The sequence below is a fragment of the Corvus kubaryi genome, unplaced genomic scaffold (genome assembly GCF_017639235.1).
Source record: "Corvus kubaryi isolate FWS band 111438036 unplaced genomic scaffold, C.kubaryi_AGA036_p1.0 split1-37374, whole genome shotgun sequence".
Taxonomy (NCBI): domain Eukaryota; kingdom Metazoa; phylum Chordata; class Aves; order Passeriformes; family Corvidae; genus Corvus; species Corvus kubaryi.
The window spans coordinates 2,635,042-2,649,091 of record NW_024582079.1 but is presented as its reverse complement, the minus strand read 5'-3'; the positions used below and the strand labels follow the sequence as shown (position 1 = coordinate 2,649,091).

Below are 14,050 nucleotides of genomic sequence, written 5' to 3'. Positions count from 1 at the left end.
GGGGGGGCTTAAAGGGCACCGGCCCCTTCCCCGACTTGCCGGCCTCACTGTCCAGCCGGGAGATGCCGGGCTCAGGCCAGGGGTGCGCTGCCGGCGCGGGGACTCCGGGGCCGAACCCACCGGGGGGGCCCCGGAGTCCCCGAGCCGGCTTCGACAGTCTCCCCGGCCGGCATCCGACAGTATCCCCGGCCGGGGATAACGGATAACCTGGTTGGAAAGTGCAGAAAGGGACTCGGTGCGTGTCCTGGGGAACACAGAATCACAGAAACGGTCTGGTTGGGCCATCTGGTCCCACCTCCTTGTGTAAACAGGGTCGTCCCAGAGCACATGGCACAGGGTTGTATCCAGACGGTTCTTGAATATCTCCATTGAGGGAGACTCCACAGCCTCTCTGGTTTCTGTTCCAGTGAGGGTCACTGCACAGTAAAGAAGTTCTTCCTTATATTCCAGGTGGAACTTCCCGTGCATCAATTTTTGCCCATTGCCTGTGTCCTATTGCTCAACACCACCGAGAAGAGCCCTGCTCCATCTCCTTGGCACCCCCCCTTCAGATATTTATACACATTGATGGGGGAGAGACCACCTCTTATCTCCTGTGCCCAGAAAAACCTTCGTTTGAGGAGGTTAAAATACATAATTGATCTCTAGCTGATAGAATGTCACATGCTCATCACCATCATTAATGTTTCTGGTATTTGTCCTCAGTTCTTGCAGCCAGCAAGACAGTGGCTGCAGACTCTGTGTGTATGTGCACGTGAATTATACACGTTTAAAAGGCAACCTGCATTGCTGTTACCATTTAGCACAACCTGCCTAATTCACAGCAGCCCTTACTTGATGCCTTTTTTATTCAATGCAAGCCTCTCCCAGCCTCTTCCCTCATCACAGCAACCACGCGACTCTGCTTCTGCCCGGAAAGGTTCATCTGGAAGTCCCAGCATGTCCTGCAGCCCCAGGGACACATCTATGCAATCCCTGCAGGAGACCCGTCAGCATGACAAGGCACTGAAGACGTAGCTCCCAGCTGCTGATGCGTGGAGAAGGATGAAAAGCTGATTTCACTGTTGGAAGGAAAGAAGAAAGTGAGAAACAAACGTGAGCTCAGCACAACATTTGGAAGGGCAACAGCGTCAGGGCTCTGGTGGATCCATAGAGGGAGTCCCAGGCTGTCAGGGATGCTGCACTGAGACCATCTCGGCTCTCTGCATCCCTTGGTACCCAACCTCTTGGCAAAGAGAGTACCCTCCTGTGCCACAGCCTCAGGAATCATGAGCAGTTATCCCAAATCATTCAAGAACTTGGCCAGTAAAATTCCAAAAGGAAGTTTAAATATAACTCCAGTGAGCTGTCTGCTGGCCTGGCTGCCTGGCTGGCTCAGTACCTCAACTGCAGTAACCCAGGCCACACCCTGTGCTCTGTATGGCCCAGTCCGTGATGTGCCAGGCGTCCCTGCGCTCCTCATGAGTGTGACTTGGGAGCTGCACAACCCCCAGCCAGTGTCCCACCTACACCCTCTCTAGGAGCAGCTCCTTGGGTGGGGAGCACAGTGGGGTGAGGAAGGTGGCTGCAGCCAGGGGACCTGCAGCCCAGTGGTGTCCCTCACCTGTCCCCCAGCCAGTGTGCAGCATTCCAGTTCAGTCCCTTTGGGACGCTGCTCTGCTGCCACGTGAGCGGGAAGGAGCCCGCGGTGGCCAAGCGCCAAACTGGCTCCAGAGCTGCCAGGCAGGAGGGAGCTGGGCGAGTCTCACCCTCATGCTGTGCCCAGCCAGGCCAAACCCCGGCAGGGTTTCAGTGCTAGAAAATAAATGCACAAGCGAGGGGGGAGAAAGGGAAGTGTCCATGCAAGCTTCCTGCATCAGCCGTAGGGAACATCACCTTGGCAGGTCAGCTCTCAAACACCCCATCCTTCATGGGAAGGGAAGCTGAGTGTGCACCACCTCCAGCTGGTGTAAACACGCCGGCCATGTCTCTCCCCTTGGTCTCCTCACCTCTGTTGGACCCATCTTCCCCTGCTCTGCCCAGCATCCACGGCACTTGGATATTCTGCTCCTCCCTCCAGGGGCTTGCTGAGAAGCAGCCAAGGAGTCTCCACATTTCTGCAGGAAGTAATCCATCTCCGCTTTCCCCAAATTCAATGAAAGCACCTGACCAGCATCCCCAGTCCTGCTTCTCCACCTCATCCTTCACCCCAGATGTGTCCCTGTGCCTGCCCAGACCACATCAAGCAGCTCTGGGTGCTGCCTCCCAGCCCTGTGCTGGCCCTGCGCAGGCTCCGAGGAAGCAGTCTCCAGGGAAACTCCTCTGCTGAGCAGTGATTTGGGCAGGAGCTCCCCACCTCCCTTGCTCCGTGTACAACAGCTTATTTATTTCTCCCCGACTGAAGCGTGGCTTGCATATTTATCACAAACAGCCGGCTGCTTTGGTGCTGGCCTGCAGGTTTAAAGATGCTTTGATGGTGGCCATTAATGTCTCTGAGCATCTCTGGGTCTTGCTTGGCTGGAATATCCCCAGCTTAATTTCTGCTGGTCTGGCAAGCTCACCTAGGGTCCCAACCTTCCCTTTGGGAACAGCTTTAGTTCAGTGGCGTGGAGCAAGGCTGTGCATGGCAAGGAGCACAAAGCAGCCAATGTGACTGATACGCTCCTTAACTTCACCATCCTGTTTGGCTGGTAGTTCAGCCCCTTTCTCAGGTTCTACTTTCCTAATTTTGTCCAGCGCTGTGGCAACGAGGTCACCGTTAAAAGTGTTTCCTGCAGTTTCACCTTTGCTCTAGTCTGGTGCCAAATGCTGATCAGCGTCTGCAGCACACTCCTGATCACACCTCTTCTCCCTGCATCCAGGGGCTGTGCAGACCTCGCAGTCAGCTCAGATTTGAAGTGTGCTTCCCAAGGGAATTTTCTCTGCCCAGCACCTCCAGACCAGTTTGCCTGCTGCCAGTGCTGGTCACGCTGTTCCCTGGTGAGATGCCCAAGCTTTACACGTGGATGGCAGAGTATTAAGGCTCAGGCATCTTTAATGCTTTGCAAAAGAGAAAGAGGATTTTGCCAAGGCAAGTCCAAGCTTCCTATCCTGAGTCATATGCTTTGACTTATTTATGTGGTTGTTATTGCTCCATGAACCCTGCCAGGCAAAAACATTGTCAGGGACAATGCACACAAGGCTGGGCTGACTTTCCTGCAGCAGCCCTGCAGTGTTGCCCTCCAACAAACCCCACTGCCCCTGAGGGGTGTCAAAGTCCTGCTCCCAAAGGACTTGCAAATGCAGCCTGACCATCCAACTGCTGGTGCCCACAGGGAAAAGCTTTTCAAAGAACACCCAGAGCTCATTCCTAGAAGGGAAACATCTTCTCTTTGAGAGGGTGGTATGCTGGTGCAGAACCATTATCAGGACTCCGGGCCAGCATTTACAACTCTGAGACTGAAATGGGAATTTTCAATTTCAGGAAACCTGACTGTTTCCCATTGAAAAATACTCAGCTTGCCCTGAAGTTGCTCATCAGGATAATCTGACCCAACCTTTTCAGTCTGGGTGAGATTCTTTCCCACAAGGCAGTGGAAACCCAAATTCCAGTCCTGGTTTGCTGTCCCACTGGTGAGTGGGGCTGAGGGCAGGCTGCCAGCAAATCCCTGACACCCTGCCATGGCAAGTGCCTCCCAACCCCAGCAGACACCTATTGGTGGCACATTGGCCACCACAAAGGACTCGAGTACTTTTAAAATAAAACACCCAAACCTTTTATTCTACTACTCAAAATACTCACATTTCAAGCTGCTTTAGCTCAGAACCAGAAGAAAGTGCCCATTCCTTCATGTTTCTGCCAGAGAGACTTCCAACATCCCATTGTTTAACCCAGATTTTAGCCTCTCCTTGCTCTGTGTTTTTAACCCCAGAGCTCCCACCCCTGTTCTGGAGAGAGGGACCGTGTACTAAAGCACAACACGCAGCCTCTTCTCCACTTCTGCTGCCAGGGCCCAGGGGTGAGAACACACTGAGTGCTCCCAGACAGTCCCACAAGCTTTTTCTATCTGCAGCCATGTGATGCACAGAGATGGAAGACACTCCCTGGCTCTGAGATTAATTCACTTTTGGACCATTCTAGCAAAGCATATGAAAGATCAGCATGAAGAGTGAGCACATTCCCACCAATAAGTAATTTTCAACCTGCGTAATAAAACAGCAGACACTAACGAGTTCCATTACATGCCCATTAAAAAGTGCTTTCACTTAGCAGGACTCCACAGCCCAGGGGCTGGGGCTCAGTGGTTTGATGCCAAAGCCACTGTGCTCTCAGGGCACTCGTGCCATGCATGGGGTAGGAACCAACTCCTGGAGTCGCCGGCCCCTCGCTGCTTCCACCCATCCTCTGCACACTGGGAAGTGGTGCTGCAGATGTGTTCGTGCCTGAGAGTGCACCCCATGGGTTTTCCTGGTGTTAGGAAGTTAGATTGAAATGTGAGCAAATATCCTGTAATTAAAAGTCTGAAGTCTGCCATGGAGTTTTTGCATGTTTTTAATAAGCGGATTGGAGGGAGGGATATCGAATGATACATAACTGCTTCTACCATCCCAACTCTTCCCTCCAAAAGCCACAGTTCTTGTAGGACTCCCCCAAAGCCAATAAATAATCTTGACTGCTTGAGAAAAATTCCCCCATTTCCTAGTTATTGATGACATGGGCTTTTGAAAGCAATATGTCCTCTAGAGCACAATTTCTCACTTTGTATATTTTGCTGGAGATATATTAGCCCAAGATTTCTTATGTCCCCTAAACTACTTCCATTTCCAGGAGCTCGTGAAAACATGACATAAGCTGACCACTGAGCCTGATACTTGCTCTGAAGGATATTTACCCTCCATGCCACCCCTCTACCATCAGGAATTTCAGCAGAAATATTTCAGACACTTCTACAAAGAGAAAGGAGATATAAGACCTCTACATCCTTGTTCAAGATGCCTTAAACTCTGCTTGCTTCAGATGCAATGTCCTGCATCCTTCCCAGGTCCCAACCACCTACAGCAGTGCTGGAGGTCCCTGACTCAGCTCGCCCAAGGATGTGCCATTCCTATGGAGAAACAAAGCATGCTGGCAATGTGCTGTGATTCCCAGGAATTTGTGTTTCCCTGCCATCAGCTCCTTGCACCAGCACTGGCCAGGGTCATACATCTTTCTGCCTTGTGCTTGATGTGCAGGGAGGCACCAGCCAGCAGCTACTCTGCAGAGCTCAATTAATTCAAGCAGTGGCAGCTTGTGCAGGTGCCCTAAAAGCTCCCAAAGACTCAAGGTGAGAATCAATAAGATTGATGGGTGGAATTGCTGGGATATTTTCCTCTAAGCACCTAAGGATAATTAACAGCCAAAATGCTTGGAGTCAACCACCAAAGTTATGAAATACTAAATCAGAGGCAGCTCCCAGCAGCTTCGCTTGCTCCCTTTGCAGGTTGTACATTTGTGATGAAGCCATCAGCCACGCATGGCCGCAAATTCTCTCTTTTCCCGTGGGACTTCTGCTCCTTTCAGGGGCTGGCAGTTATTTAAATACTGTTTTACCCCTCTGCAGTCAAAGCAAAGCCCTGGGCTTTGCCATTCAAATCCTGGCCTGACCCACAGCACAAGGATTTCACTGCCAGGTGTTTCCCTGGCAGGCAGCACGCTGGGATCTGTGCGTTGCACCAGTAGGTACAGATCCAATGGGTGCTGTTCTCCTCCTCGGATAGCCAGGGGACTGAAAACTGGTGAGAAGTTAAAATCATTTTGCTCTTTTGTGTGCAAGAGTTCAGACTTCTGCTCCCCCACTTTTGAGGGCACTGGGCATCCTACCCCAAATGCTTTCCTTCCCACTTTTGCAGCCACATTGACTCTGGCGCCAGGCACAAGCAGCCAGCAGCCTGGACTCCAACAGGCGTCCTGGGGGTACCAGAGGAGGTGGAACCAGGCAGGAACCCCATCAAGAGCCAGTCTGCAGTGGTGGGGCTGAGCTGCCTGCCCAGCTGTCCCACACAGAGTTCAGGTCTCCTCCTGTGACCCGCAGCAGAGGGTCAGCACACACCCACTCCCTGTCCAGCTGGTCCTGGCTGCCTGCCCTGAGCACCAGCCATCACACCATGAGTGACAAAGGACCCCAGGAGGGTACAGCACATCTCTGTGTCCAAAAGCTGCACCGTGCACGTAAGCAAAGGGGCTGGAGCAGGGGCAGCTCCATGCCTGACTCCACCTGACCCCCAGGCATGACTAAATGAGCCTCCTTTAATTTTGGGATGTGCTGTGTGGGCCTGTTGTGCTCCTGGTATCACGAAGTTCTTCCTCCACTGCATATGTTTCTGCTCCCATTCCATTGCAGGGAAGTTTCAGTGCTGAGCAGGTTTTCCTGCCTTTCCTCCCCACGCTGTGACTTGGGAGGGCTCCATCCTGCACAGATGCTCCCTGTGCAGCCAGCACAGCTCTCCCGTGCACCCAGCACCCAGGGAGCATGGAGGGGACATGGCTCCATGCTCTGAGCATCCCCTCCCCTCGGGCTCTGCCTCGAGCCAGGCCCTCCGGCTGTGACTCCCACTCAGCCTTGCCAGCTTTGTGTTTGCTTTCCCAAATATTTTGCTGGTGGAAAGGAAACATCAGCCTGCTGAATCATGAGCTAAGCCACCTCCACCTTCGAGCTGAAGCCCATGAAGTGGGAGAGACGATAAATTAGAAGCAAAGCAACGCCAAAGCGTAGAGCAACATACACCAGTCCTCTTCGCCCCCTGGCAGTCTGCCCTGGTGCCACCAAGTGAAGCTGGGGACAGTCCCCGTAGCCAGGATGCTGGCATTGCCACTGCACCCACCACAGCCTCCTGATAACACCCTGTCAGCAGCTAATCAGCGAGTCAGAGGTAAAAGGGCTTCAGCAAAGTGCAGTGCCAGCACCCAGCCGTGGCCACCGCTGTACAAGCATGGCCTGTGGGACACAGGCAGGGGGATTAAGAGATCTGTGTCAGCAGTGGGCTTGTGTACACAAACACGGCAGCTAAAAGGGCTCGTGTTCATGCTTTGTCCCCAGGGAGGTCAGTGGGGATGGAAAAGGGTCGTGGAGGGCTGGACATGCAGTGTCTGTGTCAGTCCTCTCAGCCAGAGGAGGAACAGGGCTGGGGATGGCAGAGTGAGATTGGCCTCAGGCAAGGGGACTGTACCCCAGCTCCCCTCCCCGCAGAGACCCGGCCTGGGGATGGCAGATAATGCTGTAGTGCCTGGAAGGTTGCAAGGAACTCCCTGGCTCTGTAGTGGCCCTCAGGAGGGCTGGAGAACCTCACCTGGTTCTGGAGATGGGAGCAAAGGAAAGGAATTGTTCCACCAGTGGTTTTAAAAAGCCCGGAGCTGTTGCTGTAGGAAAGAGTCATCGAGGTCAGCAGCTGCAATGGCATTAACCAGAGTATCTCTAAGTAACCCCAGGATATAGCTTGTCTGCTTTCCCAGCTCCAGGGGGCAAGCAAGACTATGGGATGCTCATGGACACGTTCCTGTAAAGCTTCCAGGAAGATCTTGAATCCATAGACCACAGAGAGCCAGTGGACCAGGAGCCCAGGCTTCAAGATACTGTATTTTATGAATTTATATATTTCCCCTTGCCTCTTCTGTCCCTGTGCTTCCCAATGAGCTCCTGAGGTTCTTGACAGCCGAACAAGCAACAAGGGGAAAAGAGACTAACCTCAGGGACCTGAAATATCCTCTGCCTCCAATGCTGTCAGGGGAAATTAATGTGGGATGAGAAGTTTAATTGCAAATCTGGGGATGCAGTGGCCATGTTCTGCATCAATGAATTCATTTCTACAATTACATCAAGCAATATCAATTACATCCAGTGATTGAGGAAGTCCTGAGGATGTTAGGTGATGGAGATTGATGCAGGAGTGACAATGACTGACCAGCTCCAGCCACATTTGGTGAAAGAATCTCAGGCCAGAAGTGCAGAATTTGCAGGTGGATTTTGTTATATTTTGGCTGCCCAGTTTGGCGGTGATACAAGAGCTTTCCCTTGTCTGGTGAGAGGAACAGTGCTGACCTGTAAGGGAGTCTGTCCTCCTGCCAGGCTTGTTGTTAGACTTTGAAGTCAAATCATGAGCGAAATAAATGTGAAGTCGTGAGCAGTCAGAGCCAGGATTTCTCGCCTGTGTTTCAGTCTGTTCAATTTTCATGCTTCTCAGCTAACACTGTTTGTTCCTAAACACATTTTCATCCGACAGCAAGCAAGGCCAGGACTTCAGAGTGGAAACAACAGGAGCCAGAGAGGAGTTTATCCTCTTCAGAGAGAGACATTGTTCAGGTTGTCTCCATCCTCAGAAAAAGAACAAGGAGAAAAGCACATATTGCCCCTCTCCAGCCCACCAAGTTACTTAAGCTCCTGTTCCCACAGTGAAATCTTGCCTCTGTTTCAGTACAGCCAGCACAAGGTCAGCACAGTTCCACCTCAAGGTGGTCTTTCCAGCTTTCCAGAAACCCTTGACAGCAATTTCTGTCCTAAACCAAGATCACCCTGTAAGTCTGCCCAGCAGGAGAGACATCTTTACTCTTGGAACGGGATTTTTTTGAGCTTGCTTCCAGTCTACAGCCTTATCTTATTATTTTGTAATTCCTCTCCTAAAGACGCAAAACCAAAGCTCGTGCCAAACCAAAACATCCCTGCAGTTTATCCGAGCAGGGAGGAGCATGTGATGGTGGCCTAGAGCCTGGAGCAGGATGGCAGCTGGAGCCTGGAGAGCAGCTAGGGATGGTTAATGCTAGTGGGCCGCAAGACCTCCCCAGGACGACACGACACAAAACCCACGTTAGTGGCTGCTTTTGACTTTCTCTCCTGCCTGGTGGGATGGGGACACCAGAGAGGGGAAACCTCAGGGCAGTGTCCCTGCACACACATCCCTCCCTCCCTGCACCTGCCAAATCCAGCCCCATTCCTCCTCCCAGCAGGTCCTGAGGTGGTTTTGCCTGAACACTCCCTGTGGCAGGCAGGAGCCATCCTGCTCCGCGTGGCACTGCCGTTCCTGTGCCAGCACTGGCCGTCTCTGCAGCTGTACTGTCTAAGCTGTTAATTTAATAATTAACTTTAGCGAGCCTCATTAAGGCACCTCCTGCCTTTCTCCACATGGTGATGGCGTGTTATGGTCACTGATAATCCCAGCCAAGGCCGGGGCAATGAGCTGCTGCTGCTGTGAGGCACTGGGGCATGCTGTCTGCTTCATCCTCAAACACAGACATGTCCTCCCAGGGTCCTCAGCATTTCTCCTCCTCCCCACACTCTCTGGGGGCTAAACACTTCCATGTTGTCCCCTTTCCAAGCAGGGGGTCCACTGACAGATGCAGTGCAATTGCTTTTTGAGGACTGTTTGGGATGGCAGTGGAAGATGAATCCATGGAGTTCCCCAAGTGCTGCTGTTTGGGATGCTTTGCCTACTGAAGCTGTTCTCTTTGTAACCCCTCTAGTGTCCTGCTCACTTGTGTGGTAGCCCAAACACCAGGAAAAGTCCCAGGAAATTGCAGTGAGGTTGGCTGCTCACATTTAAACTTTTTCTAACACACTTTTGTCCCATCTGGAAGGTCTGCTGGCTACTGGAGGGCAATCCTGTCCATTCATCCCACTCCCAGGGACAGGACAGGGTTTGGAGGCAGCTCCTGAGCTGCACCTGTCCCAGGAGCAGCTGCTGGTGTTTGGGGGTTTGCAATGCCAGCACCAGAGCAATCAGGATCTGTCCTTCCCTGGAAGAACCAGTTCCCCAGGTAGCAGCAAATGGGACTTTCCCTTGGGCAGAGGCCAGGGACCCTGTCCTGCTCAGCAGGGCTCTGCAGATAGGCAGGCTGCAAGGCGTGCAGTTCACATGAGGAGGGGAGATAGCACAGCCGGGCTCCGAGCACTCGGAGAGGCCAGAGGGATGGAGTGAGCCAGCAGGGCTTTGCCCATGATAAAAGCTTCAGCACCCCTGTGTGTAATCAGGAGAGGGCAGCCCCAGCTCTTAACTGCATCTGTGGTGAGCCAGGCTGGGTGGGGTGACACAGGCACCCAGGATGGCAGTGCCGGAGATAACTCGGTGTGCCAGGAGACAGAGCCGGCAAGGGAGAGAGGGGCTGCCTCTGACAGGGAGGATTTCCCACCGTGGCAGGTGCCAGTGCGGCCCAAGAAGTTGTGCAGCTGTGGTGGGCTTCCCTGCATGGTCAGTCCTTTGGGAACTGGCAGTGCCATTCTCGTGCCCTCTCCCTCACCCTGGGCCTCTGCAGTGGAAATCCCCCAACCCTGCTTCCAGGGAGAGGTGATCCAGGGAGTAAAAGGGAGATATTTGAGGTTGGCTCAGCACCATCTGAGGCTGCAGATCCTCCATCACCAGCATCCCCATCCCCAACCACCTCCTGTCCTGCTCAGAAGCACATACAAGCTCAGAGACTCTCTCCTTGCTTGCAGCAGTTTTCATGTGCCTCTGTGGCCACATTTGGGCTTCCTAAAATCATATGGCTCCAAATCAGGACCTGGTCCCAGCTTTGCAGCCCACACCATGACTCTCAGGACAGCTTGATCCCATTCCTGTGCCCACGCTCCTGGCAGGAGCTGCTCCACCAGCCAGGGATCTGTGCTCTCAAAACAGAGTTTTTTCCTCTCCCTGTTTTTAATTTATTCCTTTTTTGACCAAGCAGGGTGTTAGAGGAGCATGGCAGTCTGGGGAGGATGCTCCCAGCTCCCTGCCAGGGGTTACAGTTCTTTCCCCCTCTATTTCTTTGAGGATAGCACAGCCCCAAGCCTCCATCCAGCTGATGTTGCAGCTCTGGGCACTTGCCAGCCCTGCCCCGTGACTCAACAAAACCACCTGACCCTGTAAACAGGCACCCCAGAGCACCCCAAGGATGAAGGGGGGTGTCCTTGGCCCCCTCCCAGCATTGCACCGGAGCCAAGTGAGAGCTTTGGTTGGTGCCTTGGCCAGCCATGCTCTGCTGTGGGTTCTGGCTGAGCTCCCAGCAGGTGGTAGGTGCCATGGAAAACCCACTGAAAACCTGTTTATGGCTCCCGCAGCCTTGTGCTGTGCTTTTTTTTTTCTGTTTTGTTTTCCAGAGAGTATTTGGAGGTGAGAGGAGGTTCCCCCTCTCCCTGGTCCCCGGCGCTCTCTCTTGAGAGGCATTAGAAAATCGGTGCAGTGGGAATTGCTTATCCTTTCCGGGAGGCATGAGACCCCAGGATGGTGCAGGCAGAGAGATGTTTGAACTGTCACCGTGCCCAGCAGGGCCCTGCCAAGGTCACGGTGGAAGCTTTGGAGTGGTTGAGGATGGGGAGCAGCACAGAGCCAGCTTCAATTTGCCTGGGGGCTTCCCCTTTCCTGCTGGGAAAGGAGCCAGGGCACGGCACAGTCAGCAGAGGAGCTCCTCGCGCCGCAAGGAAAATCGGCTTGGAAGGAAAAACTGCTGCTGGCTCGTTCCAGGACGGACCGGGGAGCGGGGGAGCCCCGGGATCAGGGAAGTCCGGGGATGAGGGGAGCCCCGGGAGCGCAGCGCAGCCCCGGCTCGGCTCTGCTGCCATCTGCCGCCGGCAGCCCGGCCCGGGGGGAGCCCGGAACGCTGCTCAGCCCTTCTTCCAAAAACCGTGAAAACAAACCCTTTCTCTCTTTCGAAAGGGAAACACTTGTCCTGCGGGAACAAAGGATTTGCTTGAAAAGTAGCTGCCCGGGGCAGGAAAGCAGAAAGCCTCCTCCTGCCTGGCTTCATCCCAGAAATACATCCCAGGAACACGCTGGGACGTTTGCAAGGTGTCCTCAGCACAGTACGGGTTGATACGCCCTGGCTCTGGCTGGGGCATCCCCGAGATAAGATCTCAGCTCCCAGAGCCGGCATCCCGCGGCTCCGGTGCCAGGCCAAGCAGCAGCGCTCTGCCAGAGCCTGCGTGTGCAGAGAGATGCAAATACCCGCTTGTGCAACAAATAAATCCCATTTTCCAAGGGTTCCCAAAAGAGGCGATTTTTTGTTTCTGCGTCCTCTGCTCTCAGGGCCAGTGAGCGCCAATTCCTCCCCCTCATTTCCCCAAATTTCAGCTCTACAGACAACACAGCTGCTTCCAACCCCAGCTACACCTGGAGGGCTGGGTTGGCAGAATCCCGAGGTGAAAAAGCCCAGAGGTTCCGTGCTCTTTGCAAATTTGGAGATAGTTTAAGGTAACAGTTCCTAAACCCTGCTGCTCCCTGCGGTGCCTTGCAGTCCTCAGGGATGGGAGAGCCAAACTCCCCAAACAGCAAGAGCCCAGCTGGGAGAATGCGCTTACAGGGCTGTGGGTTAAGTCACCCCACGACGCCCTTCGCCCAGAGTCCTGTCTCTGAGCCCCGCTGCCCCTTTGGGTCCCGCTGAGCCGGGAGAAGAGTCCCAGGAGTGCCAAGTATCTCCGAGTCCCACCGCCAGCAGCCAGATTCGAGGCTCCTGCCGCGGGATCGGAGGTTTCCAGTCGGTTACGCCGAGTGTCCAGGGGGTGGCACATGTGGACTGCGGCTCCACTCGGGGCTTGGCCCGATTCCGCTCTCCTGGGTCCCGTCCTGGGGATGCTGCCGGCCAGGTGACGGTCACCTGTGAGAGGGAAATCCCTATAGCACGGTGAACGCACGCATCCTGCATCGCTCCTTTGTGTTGTTCCCACTGCGGGTGCGCAGGGAGGCAGATGGAGCTGCAGACAGGCCGGGATAACCCTCTTGGCCATCAGCTCCCGTCACGAACGGGTCTGGCACTGCCCTGTGCTGCTCTGCAGAGCCCTCTCCGGGGATCCTGCCTCCCCACCATTCCCTGCGCAGGGATGCACTATGGGATGCACTTGCTGCCAGCCTGCCTGCGCTCCCTATGCCATGGGAGCTGTCCCCATCCTGCCCAACACAGCACTTTGAGCTGCCAGGATCATGTTCCAAGTGAGGCAGGGCATTCATCAGGTCTCCAAGGGTATGGCCAGCACTGAGCAGCTGCCTGAAAACATGCCCAGGTGGCAGTGCCAGAGTGGCAGCACACATCCTCCATTCTGGGCTGGATACTCCCCTCCTGCCTGCCATGAGAGTCCCAGGAGTGCTTCCTGCTAAACTGAAGGTGGACATGGATCACAACACTTCAAGCTGGAGCATCCATGCCTGGATGCCTCCCACAGGTTGGCTTGTGGACTGGGCAGGGATGGCCATTGTGTCTTCTAAGGAAACTGTTATGGCTGCAAAACCAGGATCTTTTCCCTTAAAAGTCCCTTGATCTTTCCTCCAAACATCAAATCACTCTGCTTGCTCAGGGACCACTCACCTGCCAGGAGGATGTTACAGCTGCTCTTGGATGTGTTCAGCAAGGCATCACAGCATTAGCTGTGCACTCTAGCTCAAACATTCATCCAGCTCCCAGGGCTACCATCTCTCCTCTCTGAAGTCCTGGTGGTGATTAATCATCTGGGGGAAAGCGTGTGGCACGGTGCCATTTGTGGGTGTTGGCATTGCCCAGGTGGGACATCTCGCTGCTGTCAGCCTGCAGTGGGTGTGATCCAGCACTTGGCACTGGAGGGAAGGGGCTGGGCTGGGGTGCAGGACACGCAGGTTGGACTAAAAGGAAGGGGCGACGGCTCAGGTAAAAAGTTTATGAACGCATTGGACTGTGGAGTTTGAGCGAGCTGCTGCCTCTCGTGGTAAGTGCAAAACGCTTCCAAAGGATCATTATCAATAGACATTAGCCCATGGGATGGAAACCGCATGGGGGGAAGCCCTGTAATGCCAGGGACATGCTCCGGTCCCAGGGAAGCTTGCACGCTTGCACCCCTGCACAGCAGCGCCTTGCACTGCAGGAGGGAGTGCCTCCCCGTCCCTGGCTGGGCAGGATGGGAGGCTTGGCAGCCACAATGGCACAGCTGATGACTGTCCCATGACCGTGGAATGAACCATCCCATCTCTCTTTGCACACACACTGCTGCCAAGTGGCCGCCCGGCCGCACGGGATCTGGTGTGGGGGCACTGGGGAGAGCAGCCCGGAGGAGGGTGACGGGCACGAGTGGGAGCCCCGAGGCTGGGACAGGCTGAGGGAGTGCATGAAGGGTCCTGTGCTGGCTGG

General features: G+C 54.3%; 1 long non-coding RNA gene across 1 annotated transcript; it reads right to left on the bottom strand.

Annotated features, from left to right (window-relative positions):
* Nucleotides 1-830: 830 nt before the first annotated feature.
* Nucleotides 831-2,319, bottom strand: LOC121657835. The gene is made up of 2 exons (XR_006013726.1): nt 1,989-2,319; nt 831-1,061 (listed from the first exon to the last, which is right to left on the bottom strand). It is a non-coding gene; the product is annotated as an uncharacterized LOC121657835 (long non-coding RNA).
* Between the last annotated feature and the right edge of the window lie 11,731 nt (nt 2,320-14,050).